Source organism: Mobula birostris, chromosome 11 (assembly GCF_030028105.1).
Source record: "Mobula birostris isolate sMobBir1 chromosome 11, sMobBir1.hap1, whole genome shotgun sequence".
In the NCBI taxonomy this organism is placed as follows: Eukaryota; Metazoa; Chordata; class Chondrichthyes; order Myliobatiformes; family Myliobatidae; genus Mobula; species Mobula birostris.
Window position 1 is genome coordinate 27,102,284 of NC_092380.1, and position 26,954 is coordinate 27,129,237.

Below are 26,954 nucleotides of genomic sequence, written 5' to 3' on the forward strand. Positions count from 1 at the left end.
ATGATATCCATACTAGACTGAGCAATGATAACCATACCAGACCGTCTGAGCAATGATAACCATACCAGACTGTCAGAGCAACGATAACCATACCAGGCTGAGCAATGATAACCATACCAGACTGTCTGAACAATGATAACCATACCAGAATGAACAATGATAACCATATCAGACTGCCTGAGCAATGATAACCATGCCAGATTGAGCAATGATAACCATACCAAACTGTCTGAGCAACGATGACCATACCAGAACGTAAGAGCAATGATAACCATACCAGACCGTCTGAGCAATGATGACCATACCAGACTGAGCAATGATAACCATACCAGACTGTCAGAGCAACGATAACCATACCAGACTGAGCAATGAGAACCACACCAGACAGTCTGAGCAATAATAATTATACCAGACTGTCTGAGCAATGATAACCATACCAGACTGTCTCAGCAATGATAACCATACCAGAATGAACAATGATAACCATACCAGACTGCCTGAGCAATGATGACCATCGCAGACCGTATGAGCAATGATAACCATACCAGACCATCTGAGCAATGATGACCATACCAGACTGAGCAATGATAAACATACCAGACAGTCTGAGCAATGATAACCATACCAAACTGTCTGAGCAACGCTAGCCATACCAGACTGTCTGAGCAATGATAACCATACCAGGCTGAACAATGATAACCATATTAGACTGTCTTAGTAATGATGACCATACCAGACTGTCAGAGCAATGATGACCATACCAGACTGAACAATGATATCCATACCAGACTGAGCAATGATAAACATACCAGACTGTCTGAGCAATGATAACCATACCAGACTGCCAGAGCAAAGATAACCATAGCAGACTCAGCAATGATAACCATACCAGACTGCCTGAGCAATGATAACCATTCCAGACTGAGCAATGATAACCATTCCAGACTGTCTGAACAAGGATAACCATACCAGAATGAACAATGATAACCATACCAAACTGTCTGAGCAACGATGACCATACCAAACTGTCTGAGCAACGACGACCATACTAGAACGTATGAGCAATGATAACCATACCAGACCGTCTGAGCAATGATGACCATACCAGACTGAGCAATGATAACCATACCAGACAGTCTGAGCAATAATAATTATACCAGACTGTCTGAGCAATGATAACCATACCAGACTGTCTGAGCAATGATGACCATAGCAGACCGTATGAGCAATGATAACCATACCAGACCATCTGAGCAATGATGACCATACCAGACTGAGCAATGATAAACATACCAGACAGTCTGAGCAATGATAACCATACCAAACTGTCTGAGCAATGCTAGCCATACCAGACTGTCTGAGCAATGATAACCATACCAGGCTGAACAATGATAACCATATTAGACTGTCTTAGTAATGATGACCATACCAGACTGACAGATCAATGATAACCATACCAAACTGAGCAATGATAACCATACCAGACTGTCTGAGCAATGATAACCATACCAGAATGAACAATGATAACCATACCAAACTGTCTGAGCAACGATGACCATACTAGAACGTATGAGCAATGATAACCATACCAGACCGTCTGAGCAATGATGACCATACCAGACTGAGCAATGATAACCATACCAGACTGTCTGAGCAATGATGACCATAGCAGACCGTATGAGCAATGATAACCATACCAGACCATCTGAGCAATGATGACCATACCAGACTGAGCAATGATAAACATACCAGACAGTCTGAGCAATGATAACCATACCAAACTGTCTGAGCAACGCTAGCCATACCAGACTGTCTGAGCAATGATAACCATACCAGGCTGAACAATGATAACCATATTAGACTGTCTTAGTAATGATGACCATACCAGACTGTCAGAGCAATGATGACCATACCAGACTGAACAATGATATCCATACCAGACTGAGCAATGATAAACATACCAGACTGTCTGAGCAATGATAACCATACCAGACTGCCAGAGCAAAGATAACCATAGCAGACTCAGCAATGATAACCATACCAGACTGCCTGAGCAATGATAACCATTCCAGACTGAGCAATGATAACCATTCCAGACTGTCTGAACAAGGATAACCATACCAGAATGAACAATGATAACCATACCAAACTGTCTGAGCAACGATGACCATACCAAACTGTCTGAGCAACGATGACCATACTAGAACGTATGAGCAATGATAACCATACCAGACCGTCTGAGCAATGATGACCATACCAGACTGAGCAATGATAACCATACCAGACAGTCTGAGCAATAATAATTATACCAGACTGTCTGAGCAATGATAACCATACCAGACTGTCTGAGCAATGATGACCATAGCAGACCGTATGAGCAATGATAACCATACCAGACCATCTGAGCAATGATGACCATACCAGACTGAGCAATGATAAACATACCAGACAGTCTGAGCAATGATAACCATACCAAACTGTCTGAGCAATGCTAGCCATACCAGACTGTCTGAGCAATGATAACCATACCAGGCTGAACAATGATAACCATATTAGACTGTCTTAGTAATGATGACCATACCAGACTGACAGATCAATGATAACCATACCAAACTGAGCAATGATAACCATACCAGACTGTCTGAGCAATGATAACCATACCAGAATGAACAATGATAACCATACCAAACTGTCTGAGCAACGATGACCATACTAGAACGTATGAGCAATGATAACCATACCAGACCGTCTGAGCAATGATGACCATACCAGACTGAGCAATGATAACCATACCAGACTGTCTGAGCAATGATGACCATAGCAGACCGTATGAGCAATGATAACCATACCAGACCATCTGAGCAATGATGACCATACCAGACTGAGCAATGATAAACATACCAGACAGTCTGAGCAATGATAACCATACCAAACTGTCTGAGCAATGCTAGCCATACCAGACTGTCTGAGCAATGATAACCATACCAGGCTGAACAATGATAACCATATTAGACTGTCTTAGTAATGATGACCATACCAGACTGACAGATCAACGATAACCATACCAAACTGAGCAATGATAACCATACCAGACTGTCTGAGCAATGATAACCATACCAGACTGAGCAATGATAACCATACCAGACTGTCTGAACAATGATGACCATTCCAGACTGAGCAAGATAACCATACCAGACTGTCTGAGCAATGATGACCATACAAGATTGAGCAATGATAAACATACCAGACTGTCTGAGCAATGATAACCATACCAGACTGAGCAATGATAACCATACCAGACTGTCTGAGCAATGATAACCATACCAGACTGAGCAATGATAACCATACCAGACTGTCAGAGCAATGATAACCATACCAGACTGTCTGAGCAATCATAACCATACCAGACTGTCAGAGCAATGATGACCGTACCAGACTGTCTGAGCAATGATAACCATACCAGACTGTCTTAGCAATGATAACCATACCAGACTGAACAATGATAACCATACCAGATTGTCTGAGCAATGATGACCATACCAGACCGTCTGAGCAAGGATAACCATACCAGACTGAACAATGATAACCATACCAGACTGTCTTACCGATAATAACCATACCAGACTGAACAATGATAACCATACCAGACTGTCTGAGCAATGATAACCATACCAGACAGTCTGAGCAATGAGGACCATACCAGATTATCTGAGCAATGATGACCATACCAGATTGTCTGAGCAATGATAACCATACCAGACTGTCTGAGCAATGATAACCATACCAGACTGCCTGAGCAATGATAACCATACCAGATTGTCTGAGCAATGATATCCATACCAGACTGTGCAATGATAACCAGACCAGACGGTCTGAGCAATGATGACCATACCAGACTGTCTGAGCAATGATGACACTACCAGACTGTCTGAACAATGATGACCCTACCAGACTGTCTGAGCAACGATAACCATACCAGACTGTCTGAGCAATGACATCCATACCAGACAGTCTGTGCAATGATAACCATACCAGACTGTCTGAGCAACGATAACCACACCAGACTGTCTGAGCAATGATATCCATACCAGACTGAGCAATGATAACCATACCAGACTGTCTGAGCAATGATAACCATACCAGACTGTCTGTGCAATGATAACCATACCAAACTGTCAGAGCAATGATAAACATACCAGACTGTCAATGCAATGATGACCATACCAGACTGTCTGAGGAATGATAACCATACCAGACTGTCTGAGCAATGATATCCATACCAGACTGTCAGAGCAATGATAACCATACCAGAATGAGAAATCATAACTATACTAGACTGAACAATGATAACAATACCAGACTGTCTGAGCAATGATAATCATACCAGACTGTCTGAGGAATGATAACCATACCAGACTGTCTGAGCAATGATAATCATACCAGACTGTCTGAGCAATGATAACCATAGCAGACTGTCTGAGCAATGATAACCATACTAGACTGAGCAATGATAACTATACCAGATTGTCTGAGCAATGATATCCATACCAGACTGAGCAATGATAACCATACCAGACTGTCTGAGCAATGATGACCATATAAGACTGTCTGAGCAATGATGACTCTACCAGACTGTCTGAGCAATGATGACCCAACCAGACTCTCTGAGCAATGATGACCATACCAGATTGTCTGAGCAATGATGACCACACCAAACTGTCAGAGCAACGATAACCATACCAGACTGTCTGAGCAATGATAACCATACCAGACTGTCAGAGCAACGATAACCATACCAAACTGAGCAATGATAACCATACCAGACTGTCTGAGCAATGATAACCATACCAGACTGTCAGAGCAACGATAACCATACCAGGCTGAGCAATGATAACCATACCAGACTGTCTGAGCAATGATATCCATACTAGACTGAGCAATGATAACCATACCAGACCGTCTGAGCAATGATAACCATACCAGACTGTCAGAGCAACGATAACCATACCAGGCTGAGCAATGATAACCATACCAGACTGTCTGAACAATGATAACCATACCAGAATGAACAATGATAACCATATCAGACTGCCTGAGCAATGATAACCATGCCAGATTGAGCAATGATAACCATACCAAACTGTCTGAGCAACGATGACCATACCAGAACGTAAGAGCAATGATAACCATACCAGACCGTCTGAGCAATGATGACCATACCAGACTGAGCAATGATAACCATACCAGACTGTCAGAGCAACGATAACCATACCAGACTGAGCAATGAGAACCACACCAGACAGTCTGAGCAATAATAATTATACCAGACTGTTTGAGCAATGATAACCATACCAGACTGTCTCAGCAATGATAACCATACCAGAATGAACAATGATAACCATACCAGACTGCCTGAGCAATGATGACCATCGCAGACCGTATGAGCAATGATAACCATACCAGACCATCTGAGCAATGATGACCATACCAGACTGAGCAATGATAAACATACCAGACAGTCTGAGCAATGATAACCATACCAAACTGTCTGAGCAACGCTAGCCATACCAGACTGTCTGAGCAATGATAACCATACCAGGCTGAACAATGATAACCATATTAGACTGTCTTAGTAATGATGACCATACCAGACTGTCAGAGCAATGATGACCATACCAGATTGTCTGAGCAATGATGACCATACCAGAATGAACAATGATAACCATACCAGACTGTCTGAGCAATGGTAACCATACCAGACTGAACAATGATATCCATACCAGACTGAGCAATGATAAACATACCAGACTGTCTGAGCAATGATAACCATACCAGACTGCCAGAGCAAAGATAACCATAGCAGACTCAGCAATGATAACCATACCAGACTGTCAGAGCAATGATGACCATACCAGATTGTCTGAGCAATAATGACCATACCAGAAAGAACAATGATAACCATACCAGACTGCCTGAGCAATGATAACCATTCCAGACTGAGCAATGATAACCATTCCAGACTGTCTGAACAATGATAACCATACCAGAATGAACAATGATAACCATACCAAACTGTCTGAGCAACGATGACCATACCAGAACGTATGAGCAATGATAACCATACCAGACCGTCTGAGCAATGATGACCATACCAGACTGAGCAATGATAACCATACCAGACAGTCTGAGCAATAATAATTATACCAGACTGTCTGAGCAATGATAACCATACCAGACTGTCTGAGCAATGATGACCATAGCAGACCGTATGAGCAATGATAACCATACCAGACAGTCTGAGCAATGATAACCATACCAAACTGTCTGAGCAATGCTAGCCATACCAGACTGTCTGAGCAATGATAACCATACCAGGCTGAACAATGATAACCATATTAGACTGTCTTAGTAATGATGACCATACCAGACTGACAGTTCAACGATAACCATACCAAACTGAGCAATGATAACCATACCAGACTGTCTGAGCAATGATAACCATACCAGACTGAGCAATGATAACCATACCAGACTGTCTGAACAATGATGACCATTCCAGACTGAGCAAGATAACCATACCAGACTGTCTGAGCAATGATGACCATACCAGATTGAGCAATGATAAACATACCAGACTGTCTGAGCAATGATAACCATACCAGACTGAGCAATGATAACCATACCAGACTGTCTGAGCAATGATAACCATACCAGACTGAGCAATGATAACCATACCAGACTGTCAGAGCAACGATAACCATACCAGACTTTCTGAGCAATGATAACCATACCAGACTGAGCAATGATAACCATACCAGACTGTCTGAGCAATGATGACGATACCAGACTGTCAGAGCAATGATAACCATACCAGACTGTCTGAGCAATCATAACCATACCAGACTGTCAGAGCAATGATGACCGTACCAGACTGTCTGAGCAATGATAACCATACCAGACTGAACAATGATAACCATACCAGACTGTCTTAGCAATGATAACCATACCAGACTGAACAATGATAACCATACCAGATTGTCTGAGCAATGATGACCATACCAGACCGTCTGAGCAAGGATAACCATACCAGACTGAACAATGATAACCATACCAGACTGTCTTACCGATAATAACCATACCAGACTGAACAATGATATCCATACCAGACTGTGCAATGATAACCAGACCAGACGGTCTGAGCAATGATAACCATACCAGACTGCCTGAGCAATGATAACCATACCAGATTGTCTGAGCAATGATATCCATACCAGACTGTGCAATGATAACCAGACCAGACGGTCTGAGCAATGATAACCATACCAGACTGCCTGAGCAATGATAACCATACCAGATTGTCTGAGCAATGATATCCATACCAGACTGTGCAATGATAACCAGACCAGACGGTCTGAGCAATGATGACCATACCAGACTGTCTGAGCAATGATGACACTACCAGACTGTCTGAACAATGATGACCCTACCAGACTGTCTGAGCAACGATAACCATACCAGACTGTCTGAGCAATGACATCCATACCAGACAGTCTGTGCAATGATAACCATACCAGACTGTCTGAGCAACGATAACCACACCAGAGTGTCTGAGCAATGATATCCATACCAGACTGAGCAATGATAACCATACCAGACTGTCTGTGCAATGATAACCATACCAGACTGTCAGAGCAATGATAAACATACCAGACTGTCAATGCAATGATGACCATACCAGACTGTCTGAGGAATGATAACCATACCAGACTGTCTGAGCAATGATATCCATACCAGACTGTCAGAGCAATGATAACCATACCAGACTGAGAAATCATAACTATACTAGACTGAACAATGATAACAATACCAGACTGTCTGAGCAATGATAATCATACCAGACTGTCTGAGGAATGATAACCATACCAGACTGTCTGAGCAATGATAGTCATACCAGACTGTCTGAGCAATGATAACCATAGCAGACTGTCTGAGCAATGATAACCATACTAGACTGAGCAATGATAACTATACCAGATTGTCTTAGCAATGATATCCATACCAGACTGAGCAATGATAACCATACCAGACTGTCTGAGCAATGATGACCATATAAGACTGTCTGAGCAATGATGACTCTACCAGACTGTCTGAGCAATGATGACCCAACCAGACTCTCTGAGCAATGATGACCATACCAGATTGTCTGAGCAATGATGACCACACCAGACTGTCAGAGCAACGATAACCATACCAGACTGTCTGAACAATGATAACCATACCAGACTGTCAGAGCAACGATAACCATACCAAACTGAGCAATGATAACCATACCAGACTGTCTGAGCAATGATAACCATACCAGACTGTCAGAGCAACGATAACCATACCAGGCTGAGCAATGATAACCATACCAGACTGTCTGAGCAATGATATCCATACTAGACTGAGCAATGATAACCATACCAGACTGTCTGAGCAATGATAACCATACCAGACTGAACAATGATAACCATACCAGACTGTCTGAGCAATGATAACCATACCAGACTGTCTGTGCAATGAAAACCATACCAGACCATCTGAGGAATGATAACCATACCAGACAGTCTGAGCAATGAAAACGATACCAGACTGTCTGAGGAATGATAACCATACCAGACTGTCTGAGCAATGATAACCATAGCAGACTGTCAGAGCAATGAAGACCATACCAGACTGTCTGAGCAATGATATCCATAACGGACTGTCAGAGCAATGATAACCATACCAGACTGGGAAATCATAACTATACTAGACTGAACAATGATAACCATACCAGACTGTCTGAGCAATGATAATCATACCAGACTGTCTGAGCAATGATAACCATACCAGACTGAACAATGATAACAATACCAGACTGTCTTAGCAATGATAACCATACCAGACTGAACAATGATAACCATACCAGACTGTCTGAGCAATGATAACTATACCAGACTGTCAGAGCAATGAGGACCATACCAGATTATCTGAGCAATGATGACCATACCAGATTATCTGAGCAATGATAACCATACCAGACTGTCTGAGCAATAATAACCAAACCAGACTGTCTGAGCGATGATAACGATACTAGACTGAGAAATGATAACCATACCAGATAGACTGAGCAATGATATCCATACCAGACTGAGCAATGATAAACATACCAGACTGTCTGAGCAATGATGACCATACCAGACTGCCTGAACAATGATGACCCTACCAGACTGTCTGAGCAATGATGACCCTACCAGACTGTCTGAGCAATGATGACCCTGCCAGACTGTCTGAACAACGATGACCATACCAGATTGTCTGAGCAATGATGACCATACCAGACTTTCTGAGCAATGATAACCACACCAGACTGTCCGAGCAATGATAACCATACCAGACTGAGCAATGATAACCATACCAGACTGTCTGAGCAATGATGACCATACCAGACTGTCAGAGCAATGATGACCATACCAGACTGTCAGAGCAACGATAACCATACCAGACTGAGCAGTGATAGCCATGCCAGACTAAGCAATGGTAACCATACCAGACTGTCTGAGCAATGATAACCATACCAGACTGAGCAATGATAACCATACCAGACTGTCTGAGCAATGATGACCATACCAGACTGTCAGAGCAATGATAACCATACCAGACTGTCTGAGAAATGATAACCATACCAGACTGTCTGAGCAATGATGACCATACCAGACTGAGCAAGAGAACCATACCAGACTGTCTGAGCAATGATGACCATACCAGACTGTCAGAGCAATGATAACCATACCAGACTGTGCAATGATAACCATACCAGACTGTTTGAGCAATCATGACCATACCAGATTGTCTGAGCAATGATATCCATATCTGACTGAGCAATGATAGCCATACCAGACTGTCAGAGCAACGATAACCATACCAGACTGAGCAATGATAACCATACCAGACTGTCTGAGCAATGATAACCATACCAGACTGAGCAATGATAAACATACCAGACTGTCTGAGCAATGATAACCATACCAGACTGAAGAATGATAACCATACCAGACTGAGCAATGATAAACATACCAGACTGTCAGAGCAATGATAAACATACCAGACTGTCTGAGCAATGATGACCACACCAGACTGTCAGAGCAATGATAGCAATACCAGACTGAGGAATGATAACCATACCAGACTGTCTTAGCAATCATGACTGTACCAGATTGTCTGAGCAATGATATCCATACTAGACTGAGCAATGATAGCCATACCAGACTGTCTGAGCAATGATAACCATACCAGACTGCCTGAGCAATGATAACCATACCAGATTGTCTGAGCAATGATATCCATACCAGACTGTGCAATGATAACCAGACCAGACGGTCTGAGCAATGATGACCATACCAGACTGTCTGAGCAATGATGACACTACCAGACTGTCTGAACAATGATGACCCTACCAGACTGTCTGAGCAACGATAACCATACCAGACTGTCTGAGCAATGACATCCATACCAGACAGTCTGTGCAATGATAACCATACCAGACTGTCTGAGCAACGATAACCACACCAGACTGTCTGAGCAATGATATCCATACCAGACTGAGCAATGATAACCATACCAGACTGTCTGAGCAATGATAACCATACCAGACTGTCTGTGCAATGATAACCATACCAGACTGTCAGAGCAATGATAAACATACCAGACTGTCAATGCAATGATGACCATACCAGACTGTCTGAGGAATGATAACCATACCAGACTGTCTGAGCAATGATATCCATACCAGACTGTCAGAGCAATGATAACCATACCAGACTGAGAAATCATAACTATACTAGACTGAACAATGATAACAATACCAGACTGTCTGAGCAATGATAATCATACCAGACTGTCTGAGGAATGATAACCATACCAGACTGTCTGAGCAATGATAATCATACCAGACTGTCTGAGCAATGATAACCATAGCAGACTGTCTGAGCAATGATAACCATACTAGACTGAGCAATGATAACTATACCAGATTGTCTTAGCAATGATATCCATACCAGACTGAGCAATGATAACCATACCAGACTGTCTGAGCAATGATGACCATATAAGACTGTCTGAGCAATGATGACTCTACCAGACTGTCTGAGCAATGATGACCCAACCAGACTCTCTGAGCAATGATGACCATACCAGATTGTCTGAGCAATGATGACCACACCAGACTGTCAGAGCAACGATAACCATACCAGACTGTCTGAACAATGATAACCATACCAGACTGTCAGAGCAACGATAACCATACCAAACTGAGCAATGATAACCATACCAGACTGTCTGAGCAATGATAACCATACCAGACTGTCAGAGCAACGATAACCATACCAGGCTGAGCAATGATAACCATACCAGACTGTCTGAGCAATGATATCCATACTAGACTGAGCAATGATAACCATACCAGACTGTCTGAGCAATGATAACCATACCAGACTGAACAATGATAACCATACCAGACTGTCTGAGCAATGATAACCATACCAGACTGTCTGTGCAATGAAAACCATACCAGACCATCTGAGGAATGATAACCATACCAGACAGTCTGAGCAATGAAAACGATACCAGACTGTCTGAGGAATGATAACCATACCAGACTGTCTGAGCAATGATAACCATAGCAGACTGTCAGAGCAATGAAGACCATACCAGACTGTCTGAGCAATGATATCCATAACGGACTGTCAGAGCAATGATAACCATACCAGACTGGGAAATCATAACTATACTAGACTGAACAATGATAACCATACCAGACTGTCTGAGCAATGATAATCATACCAGACTGTCTGAGCAATGATAACCATACCAGACTGAACAATGATAACAATACCAGACTGTCTTAGCAATGATAACCATACCAGACTGAACAATGATAACCATACCAGACTGTCTGAGCAATGATAACTATACCAGACTGTCAGAGCAATGAGGACCATACCAGATTATCTGAGCAATGATGACCATACCAGATTATCTGAGCAATGATAACCATACCAGACTGTCTGAGCAATAATAACCAAACCAGACTGTCTGAGCGATGATAACGATACTAGACTGAGAAATGATAACCATACCAGATAGACTGAGCAATGATATCCATACCAGACTGAGCAATGATAAACATACCAGACTGTCTGAGCAATGATGACCATACCAGACTGCCTGAACAATGATGACCCTACCAGACTGTCTGAGCAATGATGACCCTACCAGACTGTCTGAGCAATGATGACCCTGCCAGACTGTCTGAACAACGATGACCATACCAGATTGTCTGAGCAATGATGACCATACCAGACTTTCTGAGCAATGATAACCACACCAGACTGTCCGAGCAATGATAACCATACCAGACTGAGCAATGATAACCATACCAGACTGTCTGAGCAATGATGACCATACCAGACTGTCAGAGCAATGATGACCATACCAGACTGTCAGAGCAACGATAACCATACCAGACTGAGCAGTGATAACCATGCCAGACTAAGCAATGGTAACCATACCAGACTGTCTGAGCAATGATAACCATACCAGACTGAGCAATGATAACCATACCAGACTGTCTGAGCAATGATGACCATACCAGACTGTCAGAGCAATGATAACCATACCAGACTGTCTGAGAAATGATAACCATACCAGACTGTCTGAGCAATGATGACCATACCAGACTGAGCAAGAGAACCATACCAGACTGTCTGAGCAATGATGACCATACCAGACTGTCAGAGCAATGATAACCATACCAGACTGTGCAATGATAACCATACCAGACTGTTTGAGCAATCATGACCATACCAGATTGTCTGAGCAATGATATCCATATCTGACTGAGCAATGATAGCCATACCAGACTGTCAGAGCAACGATAACCATACCAGACTGAGCAATGATAACCATACCAGACTGTCTGAGCAATGATAACCATACCAGACTGAGCAATGATAAACATACCAGACTGTCTGAGCAATGATAACCATACCAGACTGAAGAATGATAACCATACCAGACTGAGCAATGATAAACATACCAGACTGTCAGAGCAATGATAAACATACCAGACTGTCTGAGCAATGATGACCACACCAGACTGTCAGAGCAATGATAACAATACGAGACTGAGGAATGATAACCATACCAGACTGTCTTAGCAATCATGACTGTACCAGATTGTCTGAGCAATGATATCCATACTAGACTGAGCAATGATAGCCATACCAGACTGTCAGAGCAACGATAACCATACTAGACTGAGCAATGATAACCATACCAGACTGTCTGAGCAATGATAACCATACCAGACTGAGCAATGATAACCATACGAGACTGTCTGAGCAATGATAACCATACCAATCTGTCAGAGCAACGATAACCATACCAGACTGAGCAATGATAACCATACCAGACTGTCTGAGCAATGATAACCATACCAATCTGTCAGAGCAACGATAACCATACCAGACTGAGCAATGATAACCATACCAGACTGTCTGAGCAATGATAACCATGCCAGACTGAGTAATGATAACCATACCAGACTGTCTGAGCAATGATAACCATACCAGACTGTCTGAGCAATGATGACCATACCAGACTGTCAGAGCAATGATGACCATACCAGACTGTCAGAGCAATGATAAACATACCAGACTGTCTGAGCAATGATATCCATACCAGACTGTCTGAGCAATGATAACCATACCAGACTGTCAGAGCAATGATGACCATACCAGACTGTCTGAGCAATGATGACTATACCAGACTGTCAGAGCAATGATGACCATACCAGACTGTCTGAGCAATGATGACCATACCAGCCTGAGCAATGATAACCATACCAGACTGTCTGAGCAATGATGACCATACCAGACTGTCTGAGCAATGATGACCATACCAGACTGTCTGAGGAATGATAGCAATACCAGACTGAGCAATGATAACTATACCAGACTGAGCAATGATGACCATACCAGACTGTCTGAGCAATGATGGACAGGCTCACATGGTGAGATCTGAATAAGTTCAATGGGCATATCGGGCCTTTATGTTGTGGCATTGTCTCAGTTGAGCCTTCTTGTCACAGCGCCTCAGATAACATTATATGCAGGCAGGATTATGCCAAGCTTGGATTGCTACAGAGTAATACAACTGTTAGTGATGATGGATTATCAGTTTCCTTTGCTTTGGAGGCAAGTGTAGAAAAATTCCATCTGCTTGGCTCCATGTCAACACTTCCGTTTGACTCAAGCGTCAATGAATAGATTAATTCCTTGGCTGCCAGCTGATAGAGTGGACCAATAGGGCTTCTATGGCACATTTCTGAACTTACCAATATATTCCAAAATCAATGAGGAATAGTGGATGTGATCTGTAGGAACTGCAGCGGCTAAATTGAAATGCACAGCAAACTCCTACAAACAGCAAGGTGATGAATTGGTAAATTGGTCCAGTGAAAAATTAGTCTTGCATACTGTCCCTACAGATCAATCCATTACAACGTTATATTGAACTAATAAAGGAGGAAAACAATAACAGAGTGCAGAATAAGATGTTATAGTACAGAGAAAGTGCACTGCAAGTCAACAGTGTGGTGTACCATCATAAGGAGATAGATTGTAAGGTCAAGAATACATATTATTATATTAGTGAACTGTTCAATGGCGTTAGAACAACAGGGTAGAAGCTGTATTTGAGCCTGGTGGAACATGCTTTCAGGCTTATGTATCTTCTGCCTAATGAGAGAAGATGGAAGAAAGATCATCCAGGTGAGAGGGGTCTTTGTGCTTGCTGCTTTATTGAAGTGTATACAGAGTGTATGGAGGGGAGACTTGTTTCTGTGAAATGCTGAACTGCATCCACAATTCTTTGCTGTTTCTTGTATTCACGAGCAGAGCAGTTGCTATACCAAGCCATGATGGTTTCTCTGTGCGACGGTAAAAATTGGTGAGGGTCAAAGGAAACATGACAAATTTCCTTAGCCCCCTGCGGAAGTAGAGGTGCTGGTGGGCTTTTTTGGCCAGGGTGTCAATGTGATTGGACCAGGAGGGGCTATTGGTGATGTTCACACCTTGGAACTTGAAGCTTTCAACCCTCTCAACCCGAACATCATTCCTGTAGACAGCAGCTTGCACAGAACCCCCACCCCCTCCTTTTTGAAGTCAACAAACTTCACAAACAAGAGAGAATCTGCGGATGCTGGAAATCCATGCAACACGCACAAAATGCCGGAGGAACTCGGCACGAAGGGCCTTGGCCCGAAACGTCGACTGTACTCTTTTCAATAGATGCTGCCTGGCCTGCTGAGTTCCTCCAGCATTTTGTGTGTGCTGCTCTTTTGTTTCATTGATATTAAGGGAAAGGTTGTTGTCATAACAGCATGTCAGTAGACTCTCGATCTCCTCCCTGTACTCTAATTCACATTTGAGATATGGCCCACTAAGGTGTTATCGCCTGTAAACTTCTAGACTGTGTTAGAGCAGAATATGGCCATGCAGACATAAGTGCAGAGGGAGTAGAGTAGGGGCTGAGGATGTAACCTTGTGGACCATCAGTGTTTAGAACAATCGTAGCAGATGTGTTACTGCCTATCCTTACTGACGGTGGTCCATCGGCCAGGAAGTCAAGGGTTCAATTGCAGTGACTCTCAGGATCCAGAGGTTAGAGATGAGTTTGTTTGGAAGTATAGTGTTGAAAGTGGATCTGCAGTCAATAACCAATAGTCTAACACAGGTGTCCAGATGCTCCAGAGGTGAATGTAGGGCCAGGGAGATGGCGTCCACCATAGAACTGTTTTGGTGATTGGCAAATTACAGTGGGTTGAGGTTATCAGGAAGGCCGCAGTTAATGTGTACCTTGACCATCCTTCCAATGCACTTATATAACCATATAACAATTACAGCACGGAAACAGCCCATCTCGGCCCTTCTAGTCCGTGCCAAACTCTTACTCTCACCTAGTCCCACTGACCTGCACTCAGCCCATAACCCTCCATTCCTTTCCTGTCCATATATGTCCAGTTTTACTTTAAACAACATCGAACCTGCCTCAACCACTTCTGCTGGAAGCTCGTTCCACACAGCTACCACTTTCTGAGTAAAGAAGTTCCCTCTCATGTTACCCCTAAACTTTTGCCCTTTAACTCTCAACTCATGTCCTCTTGTTTGAATCTCCTCCAATCTCAAAGTTCAAAGTTCATGACAGCAGAAATCAGAGCCACTGGCTAGTGGTCATTAAAGCACGTTACCTAGTTTTTCTTCAATACTGGGATGATACTGATCTTACAGCAGGTGGAACCACAGATTGAAACATGGAGGGTTCAACAATGTCTGCAAATAGCCTCACCAGCTGATTTTCACAGGAGCTAAGGACGCGGCCAGGACTCCATCTGGGACCAATGCTTTCCAGAGGTTCAATCTCATCTTACAATGACAGCGGGTTCTGGCGTACTGGAGGCTGTTGGGATGGGTGGTGACATACCCATTCCATTCTGTTTAAAATGCATGTAGAAGGCACTAAGCTTATCAGGAGGGAATATGTATTTGGCTATGCTGCCTGACTTTGTTTTGTAGCCCGTTATCGTATAAAGCCCAGCCAGAGCTGATGGCTGATCCCCAACTCATTTTAGGACTGATGCTGTCCATGCCTTACTGATAGCTTTATGGTTTCTTTTCTTTACAATGTTTTTGTAAAGGTCAGGGCTAACTGATTTGGATGCCACAGACCTAGACTTCAGTTCATCCATGGTTCTTGGTTTGAGAAAACCCAGATTGTCCTCTTCGGTACTCAGTCATCAATGTTCTTGCTGATAAAGTCCATGATTGTGATGACATCTTCATCTAGGCCGAGTGCTGAGTCTTTGAACGTGGACCAAATCAGCTCATCTTTAAGCTAGATTAAGTTCAAAGTAAATTTTATTATCAAAGTACATATATGTCACCATATAAACCCCAAGATTTATTTTCTTGTGGGCATATTTAACAAATCTATGTAGAATAGTAACTAACAGAATCAATGAACAACCGCCCAATTAGAGCATTCAAGTATAGTGTAAAGTGAGTAGAGCAGGGGGCTGAGCACATAGCCTTGTGGTGCACCTGTGCTGGTGGAGATCGTAGAGAAGATGCTGTTGCCAATCCGAACTGACTGGGGTCTACGAGTGAGGAAATCCAGGATCCAATTGCACAAGGAAGTATTGAGGCCAAGGACTTGGAGCTTATTGATGAGTTTTGAGGGGATGATGGTCTTGAATGGTGAGCTGTAGTCGATAAGGAGCATCTTGATGTGTGCGTCTTTGGGTTGAGTGAAGAGCCAGTGAGATGGCATCTGCAGTGGACCTGTGCTCTGGTAGGCAAATTGGAGCAGGTCTATGTCACTTCTCAGGCAGGAGTTGATACGTCTCATCACCAACATCTCAAAACACTGTGGATGTATAGTCACTGAGGCAGGTCACCATGCTCTTCTTGAGCTCCGGTATAATTGAAGCAGATGGGTACCACTCACTGCTGAAGCAAGAGGTTAAAGATCTCAGTGAACACACCAGCCAGTTAATTAGCTCAGGTCTTTAGTACTTGACCAGGTACTCCATCACGGCTGGTTACTTTATGTGGGTTTGCTCTCTTGAAGGCAGCTTGCATTGGGCTTCAGACACTGAAATCATCGGATTATCTGGAATGAGGGAGTTTGTGATGGTTCTTCCATATTTTGACAGTCAAAGCGAGCATAGAAGACACTGAGCTCAACTGGAAGCAAGGCCCTGCTGTCTCCCATGTTGCTTGAGTTAACTTTATAGGAGGTGATAGTATTCGAGCCCTGCCGCAACCACAGTTATTAAAGAATAAATATTTATCTCACTCTGGGTTAAATGCCATGGTTTTCACTGAAATTGTGGAATCCTTAGCTCCACATTTTACACAGTATCTAAAAGACTGCTCTTCTGACACTGCAGAAGCACCTCTGTACCACACTGGGTGTGTTAGTCTGGATTATAGATCAGAGGCAAGACCACCTTGAGCTGGGCCACATGTCTGGGCTGACTTTCAAAAGAGAAGTGGAAAATTGGCCTAGAAAATAATTCTTTAATACTCGATAAAAAAATTACAATCACACTGAATGCAGATTGCCAAAAATAAATTGAACGGAACTTTTATGGTGTCTCTCGAAGCATGTCTCTCCACGGTGCCTTTTGAAGACTCCCTCCTGGGTTCTGGGAAAGTGAACAGCAGCCAAACATCTCTGCTTCGGTTGAGGAAGTCAGGAAGTGAACATAACGCGTATCCTTTCATAAACACACCCAGTGTTCAAAGTTGAAAGTTCAAATTTCAAAGTCAACTTATTGTCAAAGTAAATACACAGTGTGCTACCATACACAACCCTGAGATTCATTTTCTTGCAGGCATTCACAGTAAATACAAGAAACACAATAGAATCAATGAAAGACCATGCTGAACATGACGGACAAGCAACCAATGTGCAAAAGGCAACAATGCAAATACAAAAAGAAAGAAAAAGTAAGAAATAATAATAATAAATAAGAGATGAATATCAAGAACATGAGATGAAGTCCTTGAAAACAAGTCCACAGGTTGAGGGAGCAGTTCAGAGTTGGGGTGAGTGAAATTATCCTCTTTAGTTCAAGAGCCTCATGGTTGAGGGGTAATAACTGTTCCTGAACCAGGTGGTATTGGTTCTGAGGCTCCTATAACTCCTTCCTGAAGGCAGCAGCTAGAAGAAAGTATGACCTGGATGATCGGGGGTCCTTGATGATAGATGTTGACACCCACTACCTTTTGTAGGCTTTTCTGTTCGAGGGCATTGGGGTTTTCATCCCAGGCCACGATGCAAGTAGTCAGTGTACTCTCCAGCACACATCTATAGAAGTTAGTCAGTGTTTGAGATGACATACCAAATCTTCTTAAAATTTAAGAAAGCAGAGGTGCTGCCATAGAAACTCTTGGCACAACTCACTCCATCCCCCCTTTAACCAAATCAAATGTCGAGCTGTGGTCAATGAAGAACATCCTGATCTTCACTGCCCAAATGTTCCAGGGTTGAGTGAAGAGCCAAAGTCATCTGCTGTTCACCTGTTGTGATGGTAGGCAAATTGGAGTAGATCCAAGTTGTTTCCCAGGCAGGAGTTAATATGTTTCATCACATATGTGTCCCATCACATATGTGGGAGATGTGTCCTCTCTCCCGCAGAGTCACATCTGCCAGAAGTGCATGCGGCTGGGCGATCTGGAAGACCGTGTAAGGAATCTGGAGCAGCAGCTGGATGACCTTCGACTCGTAAGGGAGAATGAGGCAGTCATAGATGAGAGCTACAGGAAGGTAGTCACACCTAGGCTGCCGGAAGCAGGTCATTGGGTGACCATCAGAGGGGAGAAAGCGAAGGTGAGCAGACAGGTAGTGCAGAGCACCCCAGTAGCCATTCCACTGAATAATAAGTATATTGTCCTGGATACTGTTGGCAGGGACGACCGACCAGGTGTGAGCCACGGTGGCAGGGCCTCCAGCACTGAGTCTGACCCTGTGGTGCAGAAGGGTGGGTTGGAGAAGAGGAGAGCTGTCGTCATTGGAGACTCTATAGTCAGGGGAACAGACAGGAGATTTTGTGGGCGTGAGAAGGACACCCGAATGGTTTGTTGCCTCCCGGGTGCCAGGGTCCGGGATGACTCTGACTGGGTGCACGACATCCTGGTGCGAGAGGGAAAGCAACCAGAAGTCATGATACATGTTGGTACCAATGACACAGGCAGGAAGAGGGATGAGGTCCTGAAGTGTGAGTTTCGGGAACTTGGCAGAAGGCTGAAGAACAGGACCTCAAGGGTGGCGGTCTCAGGATTGCTGCCAGTGCTACGTGACAGTGATGGTAAGAATTGGAGGAGATGGCAGTTGAATGCGTGGCTGAGGAGTTGGTGTAGGGAGCAGGGTTTTAGTTTTTTGGATCATTGGGATCTCTTCTGGGGAAGGCAGGACCTGTACAGATTGGATGGGTTGTACCTGAACTCGAGGGGGAGCAATATCCTTGCAGTTAGGCTTGCTAGCAGGGTTCGGGAGGGTTTAAGCTAATTTGTGAGTGGGATGGGATCCGGAGCGATAGAGCAGTGAAAGAAGTGCATGGAGTAAAGCCAGATCTAACATACAGAGAGGCTTTGAGGAAAGAGAAGCAGAATAAAGGGTGTAAAGACAGTAAGGTAGAAGGGCTGAAATGTGTGTACCTCAATGCAAGAAGCATCAGGAACAAAGGTGATGAACTGAGAGATTGGATACATACATGGAATTATGATGTAGTGGCCTTTACAGAGACTTGGCTGGCACCAGGGCAGCAATGGATTCTCAATATTCCTGGATTTCAGTGCTTTAAAAGGGATGGGGGGGGGAGGGGAGGAGGGGTGGCATTACTGGTCAGCAATACAATTGCAGCTACAGAAAGGGTGGATAATGTAGCAGGATCCTCCTTTGGGTCAGTATGGATGGAAGTCAGGAACAGGAAGGGAGCAGTTACTCTATTGGGAGTATTCTATCGGCCCCCTGGTAGCAGCAGAGATACCGAGGAGCAGATTGGGAGGCAGATTTGGAAAGGTGCAAAAATAACAGGGTTGTTATCATAGGTGACTTTAACTTCCCTAATATTGATTGGCACCTGATATGTTCCAAGGGTCTGGACGGGGCAGAGTTTGTTAAGTGTGTTCAGGACGGATTCCTGTCACAGTGTGTTGACAGGCCGACTGGGGGAATGCCATGCCTGATCTAGTATTAGGTAACGAACTGGGTCAGGTCACAGATCTCTCAGTGAGTGAACATCTGGGGGACAGTGACCACCACTCCCTGGCCTTCAGCATTATCATGCAAAAGGATAGAATTAGAGAGGACAGGCAAATTTTTAATTAGGGAAAGGCAAATTATGAGGCTATAAGGCTAGAACTTGCAGGTGTGAATTGGGATGATGTTTTTGCAGGGAAATGTACTATGGACATGTGGTTGATGTTTAGAGATCTCTTGCAGGATGTTAGGGATAAATTTGTCCTGGTGAGGAAGATAAAGAGTGGTAGGGTGAAGGTACCATGGGTGGCATTCTTCAATTATGTGAAGAACAAAAGGATGACAGGAGTGAAGGTAGGACCGATTAGAGATAAAGGTGGGAAGATGTGCCTGGAGGCTGTGAAAGTGAGCGAGGTCCTCAATGAATACTTCTCTTCGGTATTCACCAATGAGAGGGAACTTGATGACAGTGAGGACAATATGAGTGAGGTTGATGTTCTGGAGCATGTTGATATTAAGGCAGAGGAGGTGTTGGAGTTATTAAAATACGTTAGGATGGATAAGTCCCTGGGGCCTGACAGAATATACCCCAGGCTGCTCCACGAGGCGAGGGAAGAGATTGCTGAGCCTCTGGCTAGGATCTTTATGTCCTCATTGTCTACGGGAATGGTACCGGAGGATTGGAGGGAGGTAAATGTTGTTCCCTTGTTCAAAAAAAGTATTAACGATAGTCCGGGTAATTATAGACCAGTGAGCCTTACGTCTGTGGTCGGAAAACTGTTGGAAAAGATTCTTAGAGATAGGATCTATGGGCATTTAGAGAATCATGGTCTGATCAGGGACAGTCAGCATGGCTTTGTGAAGGGCAGATCGTGTCTAACAAGCCTGATAGAGTTCTTTGAGGAGGTGACCAGGCATATAGATGAGGGTAGTGCAGTGGATGTGATCTGTATGGATTTTAGTGAGGCATTTGACAAGGTTCCACACGGTAGGCTTATTCGGAAAGTCAGAAGGCATGGGATCCAGAGAAGTTTGGCCAGGTGGATTCAGAATTGGCTTGCCTGCAGAAGGTGGTGGAGGGAATACATTCGGATTGGAGGGTTGTGACTATTGGTATCCCACAAGGATCTGTTCTGGGACCTCTACTTCAAGATTCAAGATTCAAAAAAGGTGCATTGGCCTTCATCAATCGTGGGATTGAGTTTAGGAGCTGAGAGGTAATGTTGCAGCTATATAGGACCCTGGTCAGAGCCCACTTGGAGTACTGTGCTCAATTCTGGTCGCCTCACTACAGGAAGGATGTGGAAACCCCAGAAAGGGTGCAGAGGAGATTTACAAGGATGTTGCCTGGTTTGGGGAGCATGCCTTATGAAAATAGGTTGAGTGAACTTGACTTTTTTCCTTGGAGCGACGGGGGATGAGAGATGACCTGATAGAAGTGTATAAAATGATGAGAGTCATTGATCGTGTGGATAGTCAGAGGCTTTTTTCCCAGGGCTGGAATGACTAGCACGAGAGGCCACAGTTTAAAGTGTTTGGAAATAGGTACAAAGGAGGTGTCAGGGGTGAGTTTTTTTTACGCATAGAGTGGCAAATGCATGGAATGGGTTGCCAGCAATGGTGGTGAAGGCAGATATGATAGGGTCTTTTAAAAGACTCCTGGACAGATACATGGAGCTCAGAAAAATAGAGGGCTATGGGTAACCCTAGGTAATTTCTAAGGTAAGGATATGTTCGGCACAGATGTGTGGGCCGAATGGCCTGTATTGTTCTGTAAGTTTTCTATGCTTCAATGATTCAAACTTGGTTCAGAATTGCTACTTTGTATGTGAAATGGCTTTCCTGAGACTGTACCTGTCATGGTCCGGTCCGTGAAATGCGCATTCCGGTTCACGGTCCAGTCCATTGATCCTTGTTCTGGGGTTTCCTGTTTTCTCCCTTGTTCTGTTGGGTGCCTTAATTGAGGCACCTGATTCTCATTTCAGTCTGGCACATAATGTCATAAGATGGTGGCTGGGAATGGACCCAAGTGCAAGACACAGACACTGAAGTACTAGGGACAGGACTAGGATACAGGGTGAGGGCTAGGACATGGACACAAAAACCGGGAATCTGGAACAGGACAGGACATGAGAGCTAGGAGCCAGGGGTTGGACTCCGAGCCAGAGACTGGACAAGGACCCAGAACCTGGGTCTTGCCTCTGGCTCGGACCCCAGAACTAGGCAAGGATGTGACATGGCTGGCAGGCAGGACGAGGCTGGAGTTTTCCGACTTGAGACTTGAGGTGAGGCAGGAGACCAGAGACTTGAGGTGAGGCTGGGGACCAGAGACTTGAGGCGAGGCTGGGGACCAGAGACTTGAGACTAGAGACTTGAGGCGAGGCTTGGCTAGAGGCTTGGTATCTTGAAGCTTGGCTTGGGGCGAGGCTCAGCTAGAGACTTGAGGCGAGTCTTGAGGTGAGGCTTGGGGTCTTGAAGCTCCTCCTGGGCAGGGCACGGTACTCCTGGGCAGGGCGCGGTACTCCACTTGACGGAGGCAAGGGACAGGAAGGGACAGAACCCACCACAGGGTAATGGCAATCTGGCCTGACTTACCCGACAGAGGCAAGGGACAGGAAGGGACAGGACCCACTGCAGGGTAATGGCAATCTGGCCTGACTTACCCAATGGAGGCTAGGGACAGGAAGGGAGCTAGGTACAGGGTGGCTCCAAGACAAGACTTCAGGCGAGACAAGGCGAGAGTTACCAGCAAGACAAGGCAAGGCTTCAGGCAATGCAAGACGAGACAAGAACTTCAGGCGAGGCGAGAGTTACCAGCAAGACAAGGCAAAGCTTCAGGCAATGCAAGGAGAGACGAGAACTTCAGGTGAGGCGAGAGTTACCCGCAAGACAAGGCAAGGCGAGACAAGAACTTCAGGCGAGGTGAGAGTTACCGGCGAGACAAGGCAGGGCTTCAGGCAAGGAAACAGAAGGCAGGGGAAGGGATACGAGGAGTAAGGACAAGAACAGTCCAGCAGCCATGGCCTGGTCTCTGGAGGTATTTATGCAGCCAGCCCCAACGAGAATCAGCTGCCTCAATTAGTGCTCAATAGGGACAGAAACAGGGTAGACAGGAAAACCTGAAGCAAGGGTTGATGGACCGGACCGTGAACCGGAATGCGTACTTCATGGACCAGACCATGACAGCACCACCCCCGCCTCCATGAGAGCCTCCTGCCGACCAAACAGGCTATCCAGACTATGGACAACCCGGGCGGGTGGGAGGGTATTTAACAGAAAGGAACCCCGGGTGGCAAGAGGAAAATGACAGTGTTTGTGCCACTGGGTCCATGGTTGGCTGGATTGTTCTGTCATAAGGTGGTGGCTGGGACATGGACACGAAAACCGGCAACCCGGAACAGGACAGGACAAGAGAGCTAGGAGCCAGGGCTTGGACTCCGAGCCAGAGACTGAACAAGGATCCAGAACTTGGGTCTTTCCTCTGGCTCGGACCCCAGAACTAGGCAAGGATGTGACTTGGCTGGCAGGCAGGACGAGGCTGGAGTCTTCGGGCTTGAGACTTTAGGCAAGGCTGGGGACCAGAGACTTGAAGCGAGGCTGGGGACCAGAGGCTTGAGACTAGAGACTTGAGGTGAGGCTTGAGGCAAGGCTTGGCTAGAGGCTTGGGGTCTTGAAGCTCCTCCTGCTCAGGGCGCGATGCTCCTGGGTAGGCGCGGATCTCCACTCGACAGAGGCAAGGGACAGGAAGGCACAGAACCCACCGCAGGGTAATGGCAATCTGGCCTGACTTACCTGATGGAGGCAAGGGACAGGGAGGGATCTAGGTTCAGGGTGGCTCCAAGACAAGACTTCAGGCGAGGCGAGGTGAGAGTTACCGGCAAGACAAGGCAAGGCTTCAGGCAATGCAAGGCGAGACAAGAACTTCAGGCGAGGCGTGAGTTACCGGCAAGACAAGGCAGGGCTTCAGATGAGGAAACAGAAGGCAGGGGAAGGGATACAAGGAGTAAGGACAAGAACAATCAAGCAGCCACGCCCTGGTCTCTGGAGGTATTTATGCAGCCAGCCCCAATGAGAATCAGCTGCCTCAATTAGTGCTCAACAGGAACAGAAACAGGGTAGACAGGAAAACCTGGAGCAAGGGTCGATGGACCAGACCATGAACCGGAATGCAGACTTCACGGACTGGACCATGACACATCAATACCTCTGCAAACCAGGGACTGTTTGCTGGACTGTTCCCTTCCCTTCCCCTTCCTTCTGAAACCTTCGCCTGCAACCTCGTCAAGTTCAACCACTGACGTGAGACCGGAGCCTTGCCAAGCCAAGAGATGGAACTATCTATCGTTGAGTTGGAACTGTCCCTTTGTGTCCTCGTGTTTAGTGTTCATGTTCTGTGTACGAGTCCTGGCCCTATGTCCTGTTCCCAAGGGGGCTTCCTGACTCTGTGTTCCTTTGTTCCAAGTTCTAGGCTTCGTGTTCTCGTCCTGTCCATGTGCTTCGCCCAGCCCAGGAGTACCTCGCCCAGCCCAGTGTTGGAGATTCCTTGTCCCGTGCTGGATCGTCCCCGTCTGAATCCTTGGCAGTTTGCCCCGGCAGTCATCCCAGCCCTGCATCCAAGAAAGGGTCCCGGCCCTACGTCCTAGAAAGGGTCCTGGCCCCGTACCCAAGAGCCTAACCAGGCCGAGTTCAAGAGCCGAGCCAAAACTAGTCCAAGAGCCACGTCCTGCCCTGGAATACCTCATCCAGTCCACGTCCAAGGCTCTGAGCCTTCAGTTCAAGTCCAAGACTCTGTGTTCCTGTGTTGCAAGACCAAGTCTAGGCGCGGTGTTCCAGCCCTGTCCAAATCTGAGCTTCGTGTCCTCACCTAGTTCCGGTTCCTCACCCAGCCCAGGATTTCCATGCCCAGCCCAGTGCTGGAGATTCCTCGTCCTGTGCTGGTGTACCTTGTCCTGTCCTGTAGCAGCGTCCTATCCTTGCCAAGATCCTAGTCCTGAGTCCTTGTGAAGATCCTAGTACCGAGTCCTCGCCAAGACCTGGGTTCCGGTTCTGAGTCAAGACCCAGGTTCCAGAGTTCCGAGTTCCTAGTCCAGGCTCCTTCTTCCTCATTCCACGTCCGGGTCCCGTGCTTCTAGCCCAAGTTCTAACCCAGGCCCTGAATCCTAGTCCCATCCAGGGCCTGTGTCAATGGCCAGCGTCATTTCTTCCTGACTCCCCTTGCTTTCTTGATAAACCTTGTCCAGTTCCTACTACTTCAGTGTCTGTGTCTTGCATTTGGGTCTGCCATCAACTCCCACCTTGTAATGGTACCTGGAACTCTCATATTTTACTTGGTCAACAGACTTTAACGTCACTTATCTGGCCCTCAGCAGTTTGCAGAATGGTTCATGCAGGGCCTCTGGTTGGGAAACACTCTAAATGATTTTTGAGGATACACACTTGTCTACAGCTGTTTTTATAAAGTCCTTGACAACCGTGGTGTATAACTTGATGAGTCCTTGAACACGATCCAGTCCACCGACCCGAAGCAATCCCATAGCCTCTCCCCTGCCTCCTGCAACCACTTCTTCACTGTCTTTGCACTTCAGCCTCTGCCTGTGTGCACATAGGAGGTTAGGCATGTGATCAAATTTCTGAAGGTGTGGTCTAGGGATTGAACAGTAGGTATTCCTCATGGTGGTAACATGGTGCTGAAAGTGATATGTTGATGGCAATTGAGCAGAGATTTCTTCAAACAAGCCTGATTGAAATCCCCGACAATGATTTGAAATGTGTCGGTGTAGGCTGTTTCTTGTTCCTCAAGTGCCTACTTAACATTGACCATTGGCGTTATGTAAACTGCAGTCAGAATCACAGAGGAGAACTCCCTTGGTAAGTAGAACAGTTGGCACGTAACCACCAGGTGTTCCAGGTTGGTTCCAGACTTCTGCATCCGAGCACCCCAGAGAGTTTACATGAAACACTGACCCCCACCTTTTGCCTTCTCCAAATCAGCAGTCCATTCCATTTGGGGTATCGCGAAGCCCTCAGGTCTGATCGGTGAATCCAGCATGTCTTGAGTTAGCCACGTCTCCGTGAGACACAGAATTCAGCAATCCCTCTTTTCCCTC